General features: G+C 29.5%; 1 long non-coding RNA gene across 1 annotated transcript in view; it reads left to right on the top strand.

Moving 5' to 3' along the window:
• The window catches only part of LOC122271986 (uncharacterized), a 118771-nt gene that overhangs the window by 66912 nt on the left and 32643 nt on the right, over positions 1-19216 (top strand). The window contains exon 3 of the long non-coding RNA XR_006226714.2: positions 4779-4850. This is a non-coding gene — a long non-coding RNA (uncharacterized lncRNA). The remainder of the gene's footprint in view (positions 1-4778; positions 4851-19216) is intronic.

Below are 19216 nucleotides of genomic sequence, written 5' to 3'. Positions count from 1 at the left end.
CAATATTTAAATATTTTAAAATATAAAACGTGTATTCTAAATAACTAATGTTTCAAGAGCGAGAATTTAGAAATGATTGCTTACACAATTGTCTCTTCTTTGAAACATTGTAGATGTTATCGCTCTCATCAAGTTTAACAAGTCAATTATTATTAATATTTTTTTTAACCATTACAAATGAATACAAACGCCCATATTTTTTTAAATTATTTTTTGTCAAATGAAGTTTTTTAATGTAAGGTGTAAAAGCGTTTTCAATCATTAATTTATTGAAGTTTTAGGGCAGTTTTTTTTAATAAATTTTGTACCATGTTTCCATCTATTATAACAAAAAGGCAGAGAAGTGCATTCTAAATAACGAATGTTTCAAAAGCGGCAATTTAGAAATGCTTATTTGCAGAACTCCCAGAACTTGTTTGAAAGGAACTGTTACCTGTGATTACTATTTTTGTCAAATTTTATAACTTGACTAACATAACATTTCAAATTTTATTATTACTTTGTTAAGCCTAATCTAACATAGATTTCGTACAATTTTCAAATTTTAAATTTAATAAAGTTATACACAAACACTTTCTGTTGTTAAAATTTAATTTGAATTTTATACAATCATTTTTTGCAAATTGTCCAAACTAAAATAAAAAGTATAACAGATGCTTGTACAGAGGCAAATAAAGAAATTAGAAAGAAAGAATGAATTTTCAGATGATAATATTAAAATAAAATCTTTTCATTCTAAGGGAAATAACAGAATAGCAATTTATGGTGTTCTGTTATGTTCTTAATAAATCTTCTACAAATTAAATTCATTAGAATACCTTTACTGGTACTTAGCAGACAAATAAAACAATACCTAGCGAAATAAACTTTTTTTTTTCAGTAACAAATTAAAAGAAAATATGGAAATCATTTTTATTTTTCATAAATGAAGATAGAAAAATGCTCTTTTCATGCTATTATTAATTTTTACTTGTTCAGAGTTTTCTGTTCTAACAATTTTTTCTCCATTTGTTGTCTTTCTGCAGTTACTGTGTTAATCTGTAGAACTCGCTGTTGTGCTGGTAATTTTGGGTTTATAAAGCAACAAAATGTAAATTTTGTTTCTGGGGTTTTCAAAAATTAAAACAAAAAGTCAAATTTATTAAAATAAACTTCATTTATATTTTTTTAAAAGAAAGAAGAACAATATAAACTGGTGGCATACAATTAGAATAAGGACTTTCCGTCAGAACAAGTAATAAGAAAAGACGGTTATTTTTCATAAATAAGAAATTTTTTTCCCTCTTTTGTTGTCTTTTTTTTTCTTTTTTGAAAATAAGAATCTGCAGTTGCAGTGGTAATCAGTATCGTCCGTTGCTGTGCTGGGAGTTTTCCAATACTGGGTTTATAAAGCCACAGACAAATTTAAATTTTTTAAGATAGAACTGTTGCTTGACTCTGTAAATTTTGTTACTGGGGTCATCGAAAAATAACACAAAAAATCAGATTTATTGAAATAAACTTCATTTATTATTTTTTAAAAGAAAGAAGAACAGTAAAAACTGGCGGCATACAGTTTCCCACCAGAACAAGCATTAAAATAAGACGGTTATTTTTCATAAATGAAGATAGAAAATTTTTTCCCTCCCTTTGTAGACGTAGACCATACTCTGCTATCAATTTTTTCCTCCATTTGTTGCTCTTTTTTTTTTTTTTTTTTTTTTTTTAACCTTTTTTTAAAAACGTTCTACAGTTGCTACGTAATTTTGCAACACTTGTTACTGTGCTGGGAGTTTTCCATGACTAGATTTATGATGTCATAGACAAATTTCAGTTTTTTAAGATAGAGCTGAAGATAGACTCAGTAAATTTTGCTACTGGGGTCATCCAAAGAATAAAAATAAAATAAAAAATCAGATTTAATAAAATAAACTTCATCTATATTTTTTTTAAAGAAAAGAGAACAATAAAAACTGGTGGCATACAATTAGAATAAGGGTTTCCCATCAGAACAAGCAATAAGAAAAGACGATTATGCAAATTCACTCATTAACAAACTCAGTACATATTCTTTTACGAAGGGAATGAAAATAAGAAGACACGCATTCGATTTCTGCCACTTCCAATTTCTTCTTGAAGACTTCCCCCTCGTTCTATAGAGTGTTCTTCTTCTCAATGATAATTTCATTAACGGAAGATCCGTTCATTAAAAGGAATGTCCGCTCATCAAATAGAATTGCAATAGAATATATAATATATATCCCAAACGATTTTCTTTACTTGTTTGTTTGCTTCTAAATCAAAGTTTGAAGTCAGTTGCCTTTAAAGCCATTTTCAAATAATGTCAATTCTCAATTTCTTTTATTTTGCATTTCGAACAAAATCTTGCCAATCCAATTAATTTTTAAAGAATAAAAAAATAATAATAACATTTAATATTGAATTCTTTATTTGAATGCGAGATGTTAATTAAAAAATACTTTTTTTTATTTACTTATTTTGCATTCCTTATCGAATTTCATTACGAATGTTTGGTATTAACTTTTTGTTCCGAGATAAGTATATCCGCAGAGAGTTTAAGCATATTGAATAATTCATTTCGATTAAATAGATACGTGTTTTATATTCAATTCCAATACAAATGAAAACTGACAAATTGAATTTGCTAAATGTAGTGTTGAATTGCTTGATTATTTTCATCGACATAGATTCAAGAACTGCTCTTTTTATGCTTATTTTAAATGCATTCACTTTTGGTAAAGTAAAAATTGAAATGGTGTTTTGTACTAAATGACTGAGCTAGAAATGCAGCACAGTTAACAGTGAAAAAAATATTAAATAAAATTTAAATCGGATAGTTTTAAATCCAACAATCATAAAATTTCAACTTTAAATAATAAATAAAATTGGAAAATTGTGATTTTTTGAATAATATAATTATTTAAGGCTGTTTTCGAAGGATCCGTCGTAATATGAAATGGTGCGTTTTTGCGAATAATATGCTGTTTTTTAAAACTGCTGTGAGTTTGCAATTGTTACTCATGACCGTTAGGTCAAATTTAGCCTATCTAAAGCCAGAGCTGTCTCTGCTTATTTTGAAAATGGCACAAAACGTCAATATGGAGAAAAGCCACAGCTTTGCAAAATTGTAAAACGTTTTTGGTCTAATTTTTAATACTTAAAAACTTACTTCCAATGCTGCATTAGCTGGACTCATAAAAATTTACAAAAACTGAGGTGATTTGGATAATTTTCCTCTAGGTGGAAAAATGTCGCCAAATTGGCGATTTTTGAGAAAATTTAATAACCTTAAAAACATTTAAATTATTTGTCTGTTCTAAAGCCCAGATAATTCTTTACCTCAAGATGATATAGTATATAATTTAAGATCATCGCATTGCTTTGAGTGTAAGGCTTAGGCTTTTTTTAATTTTCCATGACGATAGAGCTTCGAAAAACAGAGTTAACAAGGACGGTACCCTAAGTAAGAATTGTGAATCAAGCCGAATTATTTTATAAATTATTATTATTAATATTTTGTTTGCTTATGAATTAATATATTTAAACCATTTTGTTCATTGGTTGCGGATGACAAAAAGTATTGAAAATATAAGTTAGGACAAAAAAAATTATTAAGAATCGTAAAAAGTTCGCCAAACGTACGATGAGTAGTATAGTTTGAAGAACCCCGTTTAAGATGTTCGTAAACGTTCGTATTGAATAAACTAAATTGTTACGAAAAAAGAGTACTTGAAAAATGCTAAGATATGCATGACGCTTATTTGCGAATTATATATCATTATGACTGCTACATCAAGTGTAACCTGTCTTTAGCCAACGTTCTATGCTTATTTTGATAATATCGCAAACGTCAATATGGTGAAAAGCCACAGTTTTAAGGAAATGAAAAGCGTTTGTGGTCTAATTTATTAATGTTCAAAAACTTACTCCAATGCTACATTATCTGGGCTCATAAAATTTTTTAAAAATTGAGACTGAAGCATTGATTTTGATATTTTTAATCTACGAAGAAAAATGTCGCCAAATTGTTGATTTTTAAAAAAAGCTTAATAGTTTTTTAAATATTCAAGTTATTTGTCTGTTCTAAGCATCAGATTTATCTTCATGGTACGATGGCATTTATTGTTTCAAATTATAGCTTTGACCAAAGTGTAAGGTACTTCGAAGCTCTGTCGCCAAGGAAAATAAAAATAAAAAACCATTGTTAAAGATTCTTACACATGAAGCAATGTGATGATTTTAAACTATATAATCTTGCCATGAAGAATTCGATTTTGGAAATCTATTGAAGACGAGTATAAATTTAATAAAGCAAAACAACGCGAATAAAGCACAAAGAGGGGCGCGAAAACGGAATGGAATATTAATTCATTAGTCGAAAATTTCAAGGAGCTGTTTGTGTGTGTGTGTTTTTACAATGAGGAAGGTTCTTGTTTATAGAACCGAAACTACATTATGTCTACCATTCTGTCTTTATTTGTGCTTTGTTTAGATTATTTTGCTTTGTTTGTACGTAGCGTAAAATATAATCTATCTTCATTTGTATAACATAACCACCAGAACTTTTTCTTTTTTAATTTTATAGAAAACTCAAACCAAAATTTACAAGAAAGAATTAAAATTATCTCATCTGAAGCATGCTGTCCCGAATTTTAGAAATAGGCTTATAAATGTACAATACTGAACAATCAAAATTTTTTCTAAAAAAAAATGCAAAATGTCTTTTGTGTTGAAAAATGGATCAGTCCAAATGATAATAAGCTCCTTTATTTTTACAGGTTAGATTAAGCAGATAACCACTGACCACCACTGAAGATTCCAAAGTAAAAGCGCATACCAAACAACACCAGGTAAGCCATAATTTATTTTTGCAGTTAAGAATTCATGTTTAAATTTTAAATTTTCTTATCCTCTTACTGGTTTTTCCTTCGAAATGATATGAGATGAAAATGTCTTTACAACCTATAATGAAAATAATTTTATTAATTGCTTTATTTCACGCAGCAATGAAGCATCTAAAAATAATCCTTGTTCAAATTTAATGTGAAATCGGTTTTAAAATTCTTTTTCTTCGTCTAGCTGTTGCCCGCGGGAATGTACTTTGATTGAAATTTTAACCATTTTCAATAAATGTCCGCGATATTCCCTAAGTTCTTTATGTAATGAATTTTAGTAATAACTTAAAATCTGTCCGGCAGCTATTAAATCAAACGAACCACCGTAAATATGGAGAGTTTTCTACACTAGGGTGCGCTGTAAGCTTTTTACTGACTATACTTCCGGGTTATTGTTTCCGGTGTATTTTGAAGCCATTTGGCTCACGCAGGGTTGCCACATGTGACTAAAATGCAAGTATTTGCGACTATTTTTGGTATGAGGGGACTATGGCAACTTTTTTTAACTAAAAGGACTAAAAAAGCAACTATTTTCAGGAAGAGGAGACCATTGGGAGACTTTTCTGTACTCCTAGCGATGTTTTTTTCAGCATAAATTGGGTTCAAAATCTGCGACCCACGATAGCTTTCGAACACACGGAACTTTTTTTGCTTAAAAAATAAAAAATGTTGAAAATTTTGATTTGCAAATTTGAGTCTTCACTTTTAAGTTCGTTCAATCTGCAGATGCCTTTGTAAGTCTATTTCGTTTCTCGGTCGCCTTTTTAATGGTTATTGTTTCGAAATTCCGCATGATTTAAAAAAAAATAAATTAATACAATATTACGATGCGTGAATTTCGAATTTGAGTAATCACTTTTCACAATATATATGTGTGTATATGTATATAATATGTATTTCCTAGATAAATTATTGATAAAAGGGAAAATTGTGCTAGAACATTAACGTTTATATAAAAATTATCATATTTGCCACCAACTTGACTAAATGGATCATGGTATATGACAATTAAGTCATTAACAAAATTTAGTCATATTTTTGATGAATTTTTGTTCTTATTTAGGCAACTATCTTCGTAGTTTTCGGCAACTATTTTTATGCTTTAGGCTACTAAAAACAACTATTTCGTCCATTTTTTGGGGGGCAACCCTGCAGCGTGATCCTTGTGTTCTGAACTCCCTTATGTTGTATTTCCTGCATACGTGTATTTGTTACCTGATTTATTATTTGAGTTTAGAAAGTAATCTTTATAAGAATCATGATTTGAAGACCTGTCATTTCAAAACGTGCGAATCATCATTTGAAAAAAAAAAAAAAAAAAAATCGTTATAAGACACTTTTTGCATTGCCAACATATCAATTTCGAAATTTAAACCTGAATGATAATTTGTAAAACGAACTTAATCTCGCTACTCGAACAATATGCTAACACTAACGTATGATGGTGCACGACTTGCAACAAGAACAGACAGTACTGAACAAGTAATAAGTGACCAAATCGGAACTGCCAAAAAAACGAGTTCTTTTCAAATTTAGCAACCATGTCACCTTTTTTAACAATACATCTATAAATAACTAAAGCAAATTTATTCTTAAAACTCACCAGAATTTCTTAATATCATTTATATCTTATAAAATACAGCGAATTTGAGCTCAAAAGTTATATAATTTATTTCTTTTATTAAAAACAAAATTATCTGCTTAAAAATATCGCCTTGCAGAATTAGCTGCAGTAAAGACCTGTTTAGACGATTCAATTTCTTGGACAGAGATTGATTGATATTGATGGAAACTTGTTTTGCTTTGAGCTTGAATCGTGTAAACAATCATCCAAGAACTTGGTCCAACTTCTTGGACGATAGTAGAGCATGTTCTTCTTTCTATCCAAGTTTTTTCTCCCTTAACCAATCAGCGTCTTAGGTTTTGTGACGTCGACAAGCAGGCAGCAAATTATGTCATTTTGTTGTCTGTTTTCATATATTTTAGTCCAAATAAATTGATCTGTTGCGGTTTATTTGTGTTATTATGACTTTATTTGAATTTATTTAGTAATTTTAAACTTATGTAAGTATTATTTTATAATGTTGAATATGAACAATGCGCATGCGCAAGTTTTTCTTTCAACGAATCAGTGACATTCAAGGACTTCGATAGTTGCAACGAATCATCCAATTTCTTGGACAGAGAAATCCGTCCAATTTCTCGGATTCAAGAAATTGAACCGTGTATACAGGCCTTAAGCCTCTTAAACAGAAATACAGCAGGTAAAGAGCTCGCGATGGTTACTGTTTACATTTATATTGAAAACACCATCCATGATTTCGGGACATTTCAGAATATTAGGCAGCAGAGGCATTAAAATTATTTCCATCTCTGTTGTGAGACAGAAATAGCACTTTTTTACTGCTAGTTTAATAAATTATAATTCTAAAACTAATGACCAAATATTAAATTTTTTTTTTAATACAACGTACTCCCTGTACATTTTCTACACACCTTCGTAAATTAATATTTCTAAGTCTCATAGTTTTACGCTGCAGAACAAAATGTTACGTAAATCACCCAAAGTCGTCACTTTTTTAACTATACATATATTTTTTTTTAATTTCACTTCTTGTTCCTGCTCTTGACGGACATCACTTCGAGACAAGTGGAAAGTCAAAGCACTGACCTCAAAGAATCTAGCTCGAAAGCTGTAAAGCACATTCTAGAAAAGGCCTTTTGTGAGGTTTTTGATTCACGAAAATTTTGCTGGTAACACTGTAATACCATTAACTCTTTGCTCTTAGGTAAAACCTCTTATTTTTGACAAATATATAAACACAAAAAAATTTTTTAGTTTTCCTTTTATAAGCAATCAGGTCATTAGAAAATTTGCAAGATAAAACGAATTCCTTCATAGGTTCTGCATACAACAGTTTTTATGCCTCTTTTTGACCAAAATTCTGGTCAAAATTTTTCTGCCCCTCAAAAGGTGAATGTGATCAGTTAATGCTCTTAATAGGGCAGGATAGCCTGGTTGGTAGGGCGCTGGACTCACGTTCGTGGGAACAGGAGTTTGAATCCAGCAAGCAGAAGACTCACCGTGTAGTAAATGGTGACTGGTGCACGTTAAATCTGTAGGATTACAAAGTCCCCCGTGTTGCCATAGCAAATTATACCTCTGGGGTACTGGATTAGAGATTGATCATTCTCTGGTTCAGGTCAAAATTTCGATCTGCGGATGAATGAAGGGGTCCACCTTATAAACGGGTGTGACCTATGGGTGCGGCAGATGACGAATTCTTGGCTATAGATAGCGGCATTGCATCCTCAATGCTTTAATGGCCTACAACAACAACAATACTTTTAATTGACTCAATGACATTACTTTTTAAATAAACCCAGCACATTGTTAACTAAAAGCTGTGTTGTGATTAAAATTTTAATTTTTGTTATTAATATTTCTAATTAAAATATATTCTTTCAAAGCTGTACTATTTTAAATTCTCAAAATGTCATGTTCTTTTCTCTCTTTAACGGTAAATACCACCAACTCGATTCACTTTTGTTACACAGCTACTTAAAAGTCTCGCCGAATGAATTGCGGAAAAATTCCACGTGGCACACGTCGAACATTCCATCATCCTGAATAATCCCCAAAAGTTCTTTCACTTCCAAATTTTACGTCACCATTTTTTTTTTTACCTTCAAAACCGCAGTGAAAGTACTTAAGGAACATCAGTCTTGCCACCTACCAGTTTTTATTTTTAGTTTACCTGACTTTCTTATTTTATTTATTCTTTCTTATTAACAGTGTTTGGTCTGTTTTTTTTTTTTATATTTAACTCATTCTCTCCTTTCTTCTATCCGTTTACATCCTGTCTCCACCTATTCCAAAGTAACTGCTGTATTTAGAAAATGGCGGTGTAGATCGAAAGGAGTCTGGGGCGACAGTTATTTTTGTTTATTTTTTATTTTACTATTTCTTTTTTAATTCTCGCTACAAGTTTGAGTTTTTAAACGTGTGATTCAGCGCATTTCGTTTGTCGTCTGCCTGTCGTGACTCAGTGTCTTTTACTGCACCATCTTTCATTTAGAATTTTCTAAAGCAGACATCCCTTTGCGTTTAAACTAGGAAGACGCGTGAATGAATATCAGGACTTACGAAGTTTACCCGTATGTCATTATTAACATTTTACTCCTTTGGCTCAAGCGGGTTTAACTATGGTTATATGGAATAATTATTATATGATAAAATAAATGTGTTGATGGCCAATCACATAACCCCGTTTTCTGGGATCACTCTTTTGTCCATCCTAGGAATGCCACGAAATTCCATTCTCGTTTAGAATCTACCACTACAAAATTCCAATTCACTAGTATATATCAGACATTTTAACTCCATTCTATGGTGGGGTACCTTTTCATAGATGAAAGTTGACATTATCAATAACAACTCACCACACAAGAAAATGTGGACAGCATACCTGCTGGTACCCCTCTCTCCAAATTTCCACGCCACAACCAGCTAGAGAGGATTTTCAGACACAGCAAATTTAACGTGCTTCTTGTCGGTTATTTAATCATGCCAGTTATTTAATCAGTTACCATGATCAAACTCATAACTTTCAACTCTCAACCAGCGGTATGCTTTGACTTGTTGTGCAATTAGAGCGCTTCTCCGATTATATTAATGTGGAACAGAGGGAAGAGTGATTTTTTTAATTAAGAGAGAAAATATATAAAATTTTATGAATAATACATGAAATACAGACTTAAAATACATAAAATATCACCTGAAATACGAAATCAATACTTGAAATGATTAAATGATGTTTAGAAAATCGTATGACAGTACAATCCGAAAAAACGAGCCGTCGCTTGGGCAAAACATTTTTCAGGGCTTTATAAATAAACATTCACATTCTATCTTTGCTAAGCCATCAAGGTAGCGTAGACGATAAAAGCGCAGCTCACTCTATTGGTAGTGATGAGGGGATCATCAGTTCGATCCGGGCAGACGATTTAACAACAAGCGTGCATACGCAGAAAAGTTCACGTTAAATTTGTCGTCATTGAAAGTCCTCTATCTGATTGTTTGGAGTGAGGGGTACCTGCTCAGGAACTATCCTCGTTATCTGGCCGGAGTTAAAATTACTTGGCTGTTGAAAGATAAAGCCCTGATAAACGGGGCTAAGTGTGAAGTCAATGCTTGTGGTCCTTTGATAGTTAGGTGACCGGTATGACTTTGTCAATTCACAGAAGAAAAATTACAAGAAAAAAAATACTAAAGCAAAATATCTCTGGTTAAAAAAAAAAACTCCCTCATAACAATCATATGAATTTATTCATCGATTTGGTTTGTGTTGTTGAACTCAAAATTTATTCAAATGTAATAAGATATTTTTAGAGAAAAAATATTTCAATTATGTACAAGGATTATTTTAAAGTTCACGAGACGGAATTTAAATTTTCTAGATTGTATATCTCTCCTATAATGGTATTTTCCTATAATAGTATTGTGTATGAATTCTAGGATTACAAAACTATCCTTAAATCATAGCCTTATTCAATTATATAAGGATTATTGTTAGTCAGCAATATTCCTTAAAAAAAAAAAAAGAAAAAAAGAAAGACTGACTTGGATAATCGCAGTGACACTTGAAACCTTATTGTATATCAATTAAGCTAAACACACGTAGTTAGAATGATCCACTTGACTTAAGAATGTCTATACACCATTATGATAAGGCATCATATGAGGGAGGGGGAGGCACTTCCGGTGGCTCCTAATAAGAGGGATTCTGGAAGTTTTTTTTTTTATTTCTCCTCATCCGGAGACGTCTTATCACTTGCGGTGCAAAGTCTGACAGGTTTATTGTGCAACCTCAAAAATACGTGAAATAAAAAATAAAAATTTTTTGTTCCGTTTCGGAAAACTTAGAGAAATAGAGGGGAAAGACTATAACCGGTATCTGATTTCTTTCGCACCATTGCATTGCCAGACAGGGGGTTTGGTTCGGATCACTAAAATTATTGATAATAGCGGGCGGACAAATTAGTTTTTATTGATAATAACCACCAAAACAATATAAACCAGAGGTGTGAAGTTGAAATCTTTATCTCCGGACTTTCTTGGGTAACACTATACTCCGTTGCAAATTAAGAAAAGGCCATTGTGATATAGGAACTAACTAATCATCTGTGACTGGACATAAATCAATTTTATTTCGTTATCAAAGTATACAAATATGCTTTCAAAACAATATAAAAGTTTCTAAAAGTCAAACACGTCTTTCAGAAATTTTAATTCGCGCTATCTTTTATGATATATATCATAGAATTATTAAAGGGTTATAGTTTCGTAGTCATATTGGAATCCGAGACTTGGTGACATATTTCGATTCATAAGAACATTCGTTCTTGAAAAAGAAACAACTATATGACGTTGCAAGAACATTGGATTTGATTGGACCACTGAAAATGGCGCATCTTATACTGACATGCTCTTAACAAATCAAAAGCGAGATTAAGAATTTTTTACTTCGTTTCGCTGTAGAAGAAAATCGTCTGCAAGAAGCAATATTTATTATTCTTTCATCAGTTTCTTTATATGCAAACAGAAAATCGTATATTTGTTACGATTTTTAGATATCATTTTTATTAATTCATATTACTTGAAATGATTGTTGTTGTTAATAAATGTAATTATTATTAATGAGAAAGAGAAAGCAAAAGAGCGAGGCTCTGTAATATCGTTTCAAGAGTTGGCGAAATTGATATTTGTTCGCGCTGGTAGATTGGCATCCATTTGGCGCACTTAGATGCAAATAGGTTCTCTTCATAAGAATCATAGTTTTTTCTTAGCTTGCAGCAGAGTATAGCTCTAACTCCCACTTCGTGCTCGGTGAAAAATATTCTGCCAAGATTACCGTAGTGTGTAATATAAACATTTCTGGTAAAAGAAAATGAGATTAATGAGATTAGACCACCTTTTTAAATAACTTTATCTCAAAATGTAGGGCAGAATTACATTATAATAATAATAAAAACAACAACAATTCTCAATTCTCTTAGTTTTAAACTCTTGAATTAGAAGCGTAATAATAGCAGTACAGGAAACTAATTTTAAATTAGGGATGCAAAAATATTCATAGAAAAACAATACTTTTTAGGATTTTTGTTAATTTTATGCTGATGACCACCAAAACAATAGGGGGGTAGACTATATTTGAGGGTGCCTCTTGATTCCCGCCAAGTTGCGATCGCGGTTGATAGCCAAGCTGAGTGATGTTGAAACCCAATAGCGATTCTGATTGGTTTAGATTTTAGCGTTGTTTTTAAATGTTCCACGGTATATGTAATTTCAGAGGTCCGTTAGTTCTACGCTGGATTCCGAATTACTTTTGCTTCTGGTCAATAAGATCGAAGGTATGTGGGCAGTCATAAAAAGGGACTTCAGAAAAAAATGTCACCGCCAGTCCGGTACCACAGACGCCATTTTCGATTCGTATTTCGACGAATTTATGTGGCGATGGAGGTACGCAGATTCTATCCATGATAAATTTAGACAGTATCTAACTGCTATTAGAGAATTCAGTGCACCTAAATCTGAGGATATTCAAGCTTAACGAAGAAGTGAGTTGTTTTTTTCCTTTTCTTTCTGTGGTTACTCCGTTAATTTCTGTTTCGATTCAAAATACATTTTATTGGGTTTATTAATTTTGCTTATATTGGGTTCATTGCAATTTTATAAAGTTTAGGCCGATGTTTTGTTGAAAATTTCCAATGTTTTATTGAAATATCATTATATTTTGTATTTTGGCAGCGATTCCTGTTACCACGGTGTTCCGAGCAAGCAGGAATGGCGCCAAACATAAGTCGCCAATTTCGCCAAGGGGCACCCTCAAGTATATTTTTACCCAATAGGGGATTGAATAAGGAAAAACTGGATCCTACCACGTGATTTTACTGCCAATAAAAATGCACGTACAGCAATAGAAAATTGCGACACCATCATTAGATTTTATATTTTGGTAAAATATTAAAACAATAATTCTAGTATATTTATTTTGCACGAATTATAAAACAATCTGCATAGTAAAATGACTGTTATTTACATACTTAATATCTGTCTTGAAATTCACACGTTTATTTTAAAATTCGAAAGCATCGGAAGAAAAGCACTGGAAAAAAACACCTCATTAAGTATTACTTAAATGTAATGTCCGTTCCATACCCGAATGTAATGTAATTAAATATTTTTTTGAAGGTCATTAGGTATTTTTTAAATAATTAATTATTATACGAAGTTTAATTTGAACTTGAATGAAAATAACTTTTAATACTTTATATATTTGTCATACGTATATAATTATAAATTTTTAATGTTATTATAAATAATGTATAAATTAAATCAAATAAAGATACTCTCGGAGCTTAATATTTTGATAAGTTAAAAATATATGTAAAAATAATAAAATATTTAATTTAATGGAATTTTTAAAAAAAATAATTAGTTGAAAAAGCATATTGTTATTAAAGCACACTAGAAAAGTGTATAATTATTGAAATTTAGAACTATTTTAGAATTGCTTAAGAATCCTTATTCATTTGTTTTAAATAGTATAAATTGAGTTTGAATGTTTAGAGACTGGCCTATTAAGTAGTTTTTAAAATAATTCTCGATTTAAGAAAAAAATTACCAAAGCAACAGCAATTAAAAAAAAAAAAAAAAANAAAAAAAAAAAAAAAAAAAAAAAAAAAAAAAAAAAAAAAAAAAAAAAAAAAAAAAAGAACTATTCGTTTTTTTTTCTTCTTTCATATTTATTTAATTATTTATTATTATTATTTTTTGGAAAAAGTTATTTTTACTTATTTTGAGAAGAAACTTATTTTTGCATCCTATATATATATATATACTATACTATCGAGTTGACAAAAATATTTTTTCTGGAATTTAATCTAAAAAAGAAGAGAGCTGATTTTTCAAAAATTGGTGGGTTCGGATTAAAGATATGTGATGCTGGCTACTTTTCTCTGAACTCATCGGTTTTTCATAGAAACAACACTCAGGAGGCAAAAAAAGGAGGGGGAAAAATTCCATTTCTATCCAAAAGACCAAAAGATTCCTGATTTATCTAAATGATGGGACTTGCGGACACGTAAAACGCTAGGAATTTTCAAAAGCTCCCCCACCCCCGATATTGTTGGCCCCTCCTTTGCTGATGCCGCAAGATTGTTGACATAGCTGCAGCATCGTTATCCGCTGGAAGGAGGCCTAGAAAAAGGGAGGGTGCACACCTTCAATTTCTCAATTCTTAGTGTTTTCACCATTTTCGCTCGAAAGAAAAATTTATTTGAACAGTAAATACTTTCCTAAATCCGATATTTTTTTATAATTTTTTTTCCTGTTTTATTAGTAAGTATTAAAAAAAGAGAGAAAAAACTTTTTTTTAGAACATTTCATTGTTTTCGTTTACACGAAACCCTTTTCCTTTACTAACAATTACAAAAAATTAAGAATTTTCTTAATTTTAAAAAATTTTGTTAATTTTAGAAAAATTGAGAAAACTCCTAATAAATATAAATTTTCTGCTTGTAATTTTATTATCAGTTTATAATTTATAGATATTTTTAAATACGACAAATGTACCATGCAAAAAAGAAAAAAAAAAAANAAAAAAAAAAAAAAAAAAAAAAAAAAAAAAAAAAAAGGACCACCCTGCATAACTTCTGATCTAATAATTGAATATTTAAGTTTTAGGACTCAATCTTTATGGTTCGAAGGGGTAATCTTAAATATGCTAATTAATTAGAACAGACGCAAAATTATACAGACACCAAAACATACTTTCTTTGAATTAGTAATTTATATAGGGGAGAGTCGGGTAGCCCCGCCCACTTATATTTCTGTATAATATTGAGTAATAATCAATATTTTTGCATGTTTCTATTGTTTTACCATCTAATTAAATAATGCAAAAAGAATAAACCAAAAAAGAATTGTTTAACTTAAAAAAATAGAAATTTAAGAAAGCATGTTTTTCAGCTCTCTTCAAAATGTGTCGGGTAGCCCCGCCCAGTTACAAAAATTATGTTTTTTGACTGTTTTTTCAGGTGTAAATGAAAGTGACCAATGTATTGACAATAGATAAACCTCATTATCAATTTTATCACAAAATCATTTTATTTATTACATATTTATATACTTTTAGTGAATTCTATCATTTAATAACAATCATTTATTAACAACAATATTTGTTGTTAAAAATGCATATAACATTCAAATTTGAAGCTATAAAGTAATAATCGTTGCAACCGTACATTTATCGACAAAATAAAAATTGGGTGGTGATACCCGACATTCATACCCGAAATCCAATTTTTTTGAAAATTTATAATTATTCGAACAATTTTTCACATATAAACTTTTCACATATAATTTTTCACATTTTTTTAGTATTTTAATATAACAATTAATGTCCGATGGCCCATTGATTTCAAAAATACTCTATACATATGAAATTGACTGTGGGCGGGGCTACCCGACTCTCCCCTATATATNTATATATATATATATGCATATTGTATGGGTTGACAAGTTTTTGCATCATTTTAAAAAATTAAAATTTACTTTTAAGTGGCAAAACAAAAACAAATTGAACGAAGTTAGTTGAATAGTTTTTGAGAAATCAAATTTATAGTGGTCATATATTTAAAATTTGATTTTTCAGGATTTATTCTATAAATTTCGCTTAAATTTTATATATTGCCGTATAAAATTAAATTCTTTAAAATGATGTAAAAACTTGTATTCCTTTCAATTAAATTTTTTTTTAAAATTTCTTTTTCTTATTTTATATTATTTTATTAAATAAAATAATAAACAATAATGCATAATTAATAAAAAATTTTGTGTGTGCAATTAGCTTTGAATAAACGAATTTTATGAAACACGAAATTTTTTTTCATGATTCATAAAAGCACCGGAAAAGAGCACCAGAAATAGAGCTCCAGAAAAAAGCATTGAAAAAATACTGGAATAAAAGCACTAGAAAAGAGTTAACGGAGAAAACGGAATCATTAAGTTTTAATGTGATAAATTTTAAAAAAAATTACGATTGTTTAATGACATATGAATTTAATAACCGAATAATGTTCATGATATGACCTTACGATCGACATACGTGAATTTTTAGATTTTTGATTTAAAGTAAGGATCGAGGTAAGAGTGAAAAAATAATAAAATTGATTATTTAAAAAATTATTGCTTTTAAAAAGAGCAAGTATAAAAAATTGAAGTAATTTTAACCAAAAAATATAATCTGAATTAAATAATCTTTATAGCATTTCTTATTTTACTTAATGTCGAGAGCAAGTATTAATTTGCAATTAACAAGAGAACTAAAAAAATTTGTTTCAATCACAAGTTTTTTTTAAATAACTTTTTAGAATTTTTTTTGGTTTACTATTCAAGTCTACTTTGAGTAAAATAGACTTGTAAAATAAATTTTCATATATAGTTATTTTGAATCGATATTATTAGAACAAATCAACGCTTGCGTTAACAAATAAATATGCAAAAAATTGTAAGTTTTCCATTGTACAAGCATTTATTAAAATTATTTATGAAAGTATGGAAAAAGATTACAAAAAAATTCCATACTTAAACAAAATTAATATAATTAACCTAATTCAGCAACGATATGCATTTTCTGTTGCTCTTTTTACGGGGTGCTTTTCTCCAGTACTTTTTCAGTACCCTTTCTTTTTTTCAGAATTTTTTTGTGCTATTTCGCGTATTTTGCTATGTTTCGAGAGAATATTTAAGCGAATCAATAAAAAAGAATCAAATACTAAGAATTTTATCACTAACTTAAATTCCTTAAAAAAAACACGTTTTTTTTTAGAATATTGATATTATGCCATTATCAGTATCAGCATACAAGTGTTTGCGAAGATGCAGAAAACTTAACACAACAGTTACGAATAACTGTTAAAATTTGTTTATCTTAACTGTTATCAGCAGCAGTTATGAATAACTGTTACGAACTCACAATCAATTTAAAAATACGTTATTAATAACGGGAAAAATACGCAAAAAGCACGGAAAAAGAGCTCTATAAAAGTTCATCCGAAAAAAGAGCACTTAAAAATGCACTGAAAAAAAGCACTTTTTTATCGACAATATGAATTTAATGATCGATTTGATTTGAACCGTTGAGCACGAATTTAATACAATTAAATACTTTCCCGATTGTAAATTACTTCTTTTCAAAATTAATTATTATGTATAATTTAATTCGAAGCGGAAACAATCTTTTAACATTATATTTATTCATTTTTAAATTGCAGGAAATCTAATTTGATAATATATTTAATATATAATTTGATAATACTCGATAATATCTGGTAATATATAATTATTTGTAGTAATAATTTAATTATATTACTATATTATCAAATAATTATGTAAAAATATAATTATTTAATGGTATATTCAATGTATAAATTTAAGTTTTATATATTTAATATAAGTTTTCAAAATATAAGTTTTCTTTTTAATATAATTTTTCAAAAAAAAACTCTATTTGAAAAAGTATTACTGGCCTATGATTATACAAGAATATATCAAATATGCTGGAAATTTTTGAGTTTCTTATTGTCCTAATCCTTTTGAAAAATATTATTATGAGCAAAAAGTTTCTTTCCATGAACTATAAATTAATAAATTTTTTAAATATCTAATTTAATAGATTTTAATTACTTTAATTTTTCATTGCACTAATGTTTAATTATATTTAATAACAATCTCAAATCAGACGTTAAATTAATATAATTTTTAAATCCGTGTCTTTATTCGGTACTCTCTTTCCTGTTCACTTAAGAATACAGCCTTAATGTCCAGAACTTAAAACATAATTTATATAGTTCAATTCACATTCATAAACTATTGATAATATTTTTTTTTTACAATTCGAAACGCGTGTTTAAAAATTGAAGGAGAGTTGAGTAGTAAATGAAAGATGAAAAGAGTAGAGTGTGTTTTGATGTGAGCGAAGAAATAATCGAGAAAATTGAAAGAAATCTTTCCAGAGTTGTTTGATTAGATTCTAACACATAAAATGACGTTTGATGATGCTTTGGATGCTTGATCCCTCTCATCCATGAACATCATGCTCTTCATCCTCCGTTTACCTCAAGAGATGATCCCCCCTCATTCCGATGGATCCATCTTCAATTCACTTGTTTCCTCATCCCTCCCATAGCATCCTTAACCTCATTTTTATCTTTCTTTTTTATTCCCTTAGAGGTTCACTTTATTTATTTTCTATTCCTTATTTTATTTTTAAAGGCGAAAACTCAGGTACATAAACATATAAGCCGGGAATGTAGGAAATGCATGCATTCTATACAATGCTTGACGATTTTAAATAAAATATCAATAGAAATTCTAAGAATTATTGTATACTGCACCTAGGCATTATATACACTGACAAATGCTGTTTAGGTAAAGTATAAAATATGATAACTGTTTTGTACTTTATTTGGTAACGTATACAATGATGAATGCTCTTTAGGCAAAGAATAAAATGTAGGCATTATCATATATTTTACTATCGCAATGTATACAATGAAAAATGCTCCTTAGGTAAAGTATATAATATTAGAATGATTCGATAGTTTACCTACGCATTCTATACAATGACAAATACTCTTACAGCAGAGTACAAAATATAAGAATTATTATATACCTTACCTAGGCATTGTATACAATGACAAATACTCCTAAAGAAAAAGCATAAAATATGTGAATTATGGATGCTTCATCTAGGCGTTGTATATTATGGTGAATACTCTTTAGGTGAAGTATGAAGTATGAGAACTATTATATATTAACCAAGGCATTGTGTACAATGTCAAATACTCTATTAGCAAAGTAGGATTAGTATGGGTTTTGCCGCTGTAAATCAAGGAGAATGAAACAGCGTCTTTTTTAAAAATGGGCTTAGAGGGCTACTTCAAAAACAAAAAAAAATCGATTTTCCTTAAAAAATATATATTTCATGACGTGTTTTGTTTTGATTGAGAGATTTAACGCTTAACATTAAGAATTATTCTAATTTCTAAAATTACAACAGAAATGCTAAAATCCACTGACTTGAAAAAAAAACCCACCAATTTTCCCAATTGAAATCGTCTACAAACTCAAGTACCTTGTTTATGATTATTTATTCAATGATTTGTCGTTCAATCTCTTTATCACCTGACGCGTAAGATTATAAATTTGGACTTCGATTTCGCTCAAGACTCAACTTCTAATAAATTTGGTAATT

Source organism: Parasteatoda tepidariorum, chromosome 3 (genome assembly GCF_043381705.1).
Source record: "Parasteatoda tepidariorum isolate YZ-2023 chromosome 3, CAS_Ptep_4.0, whole genome shotgun sequence".
Classification (NCBI taxonomy): Eukaryota; Metazoa; Arthropoda; class Arachnida; order Araneae; family Theridiidae; genus Parasteatoda; species Parasteatoda tepidariorum.
The sequence above is the reverse complement of the archived record's forward strand: the minus strand, read 5'-3'. Positions and strand labels throughout refer to the sequence as shown.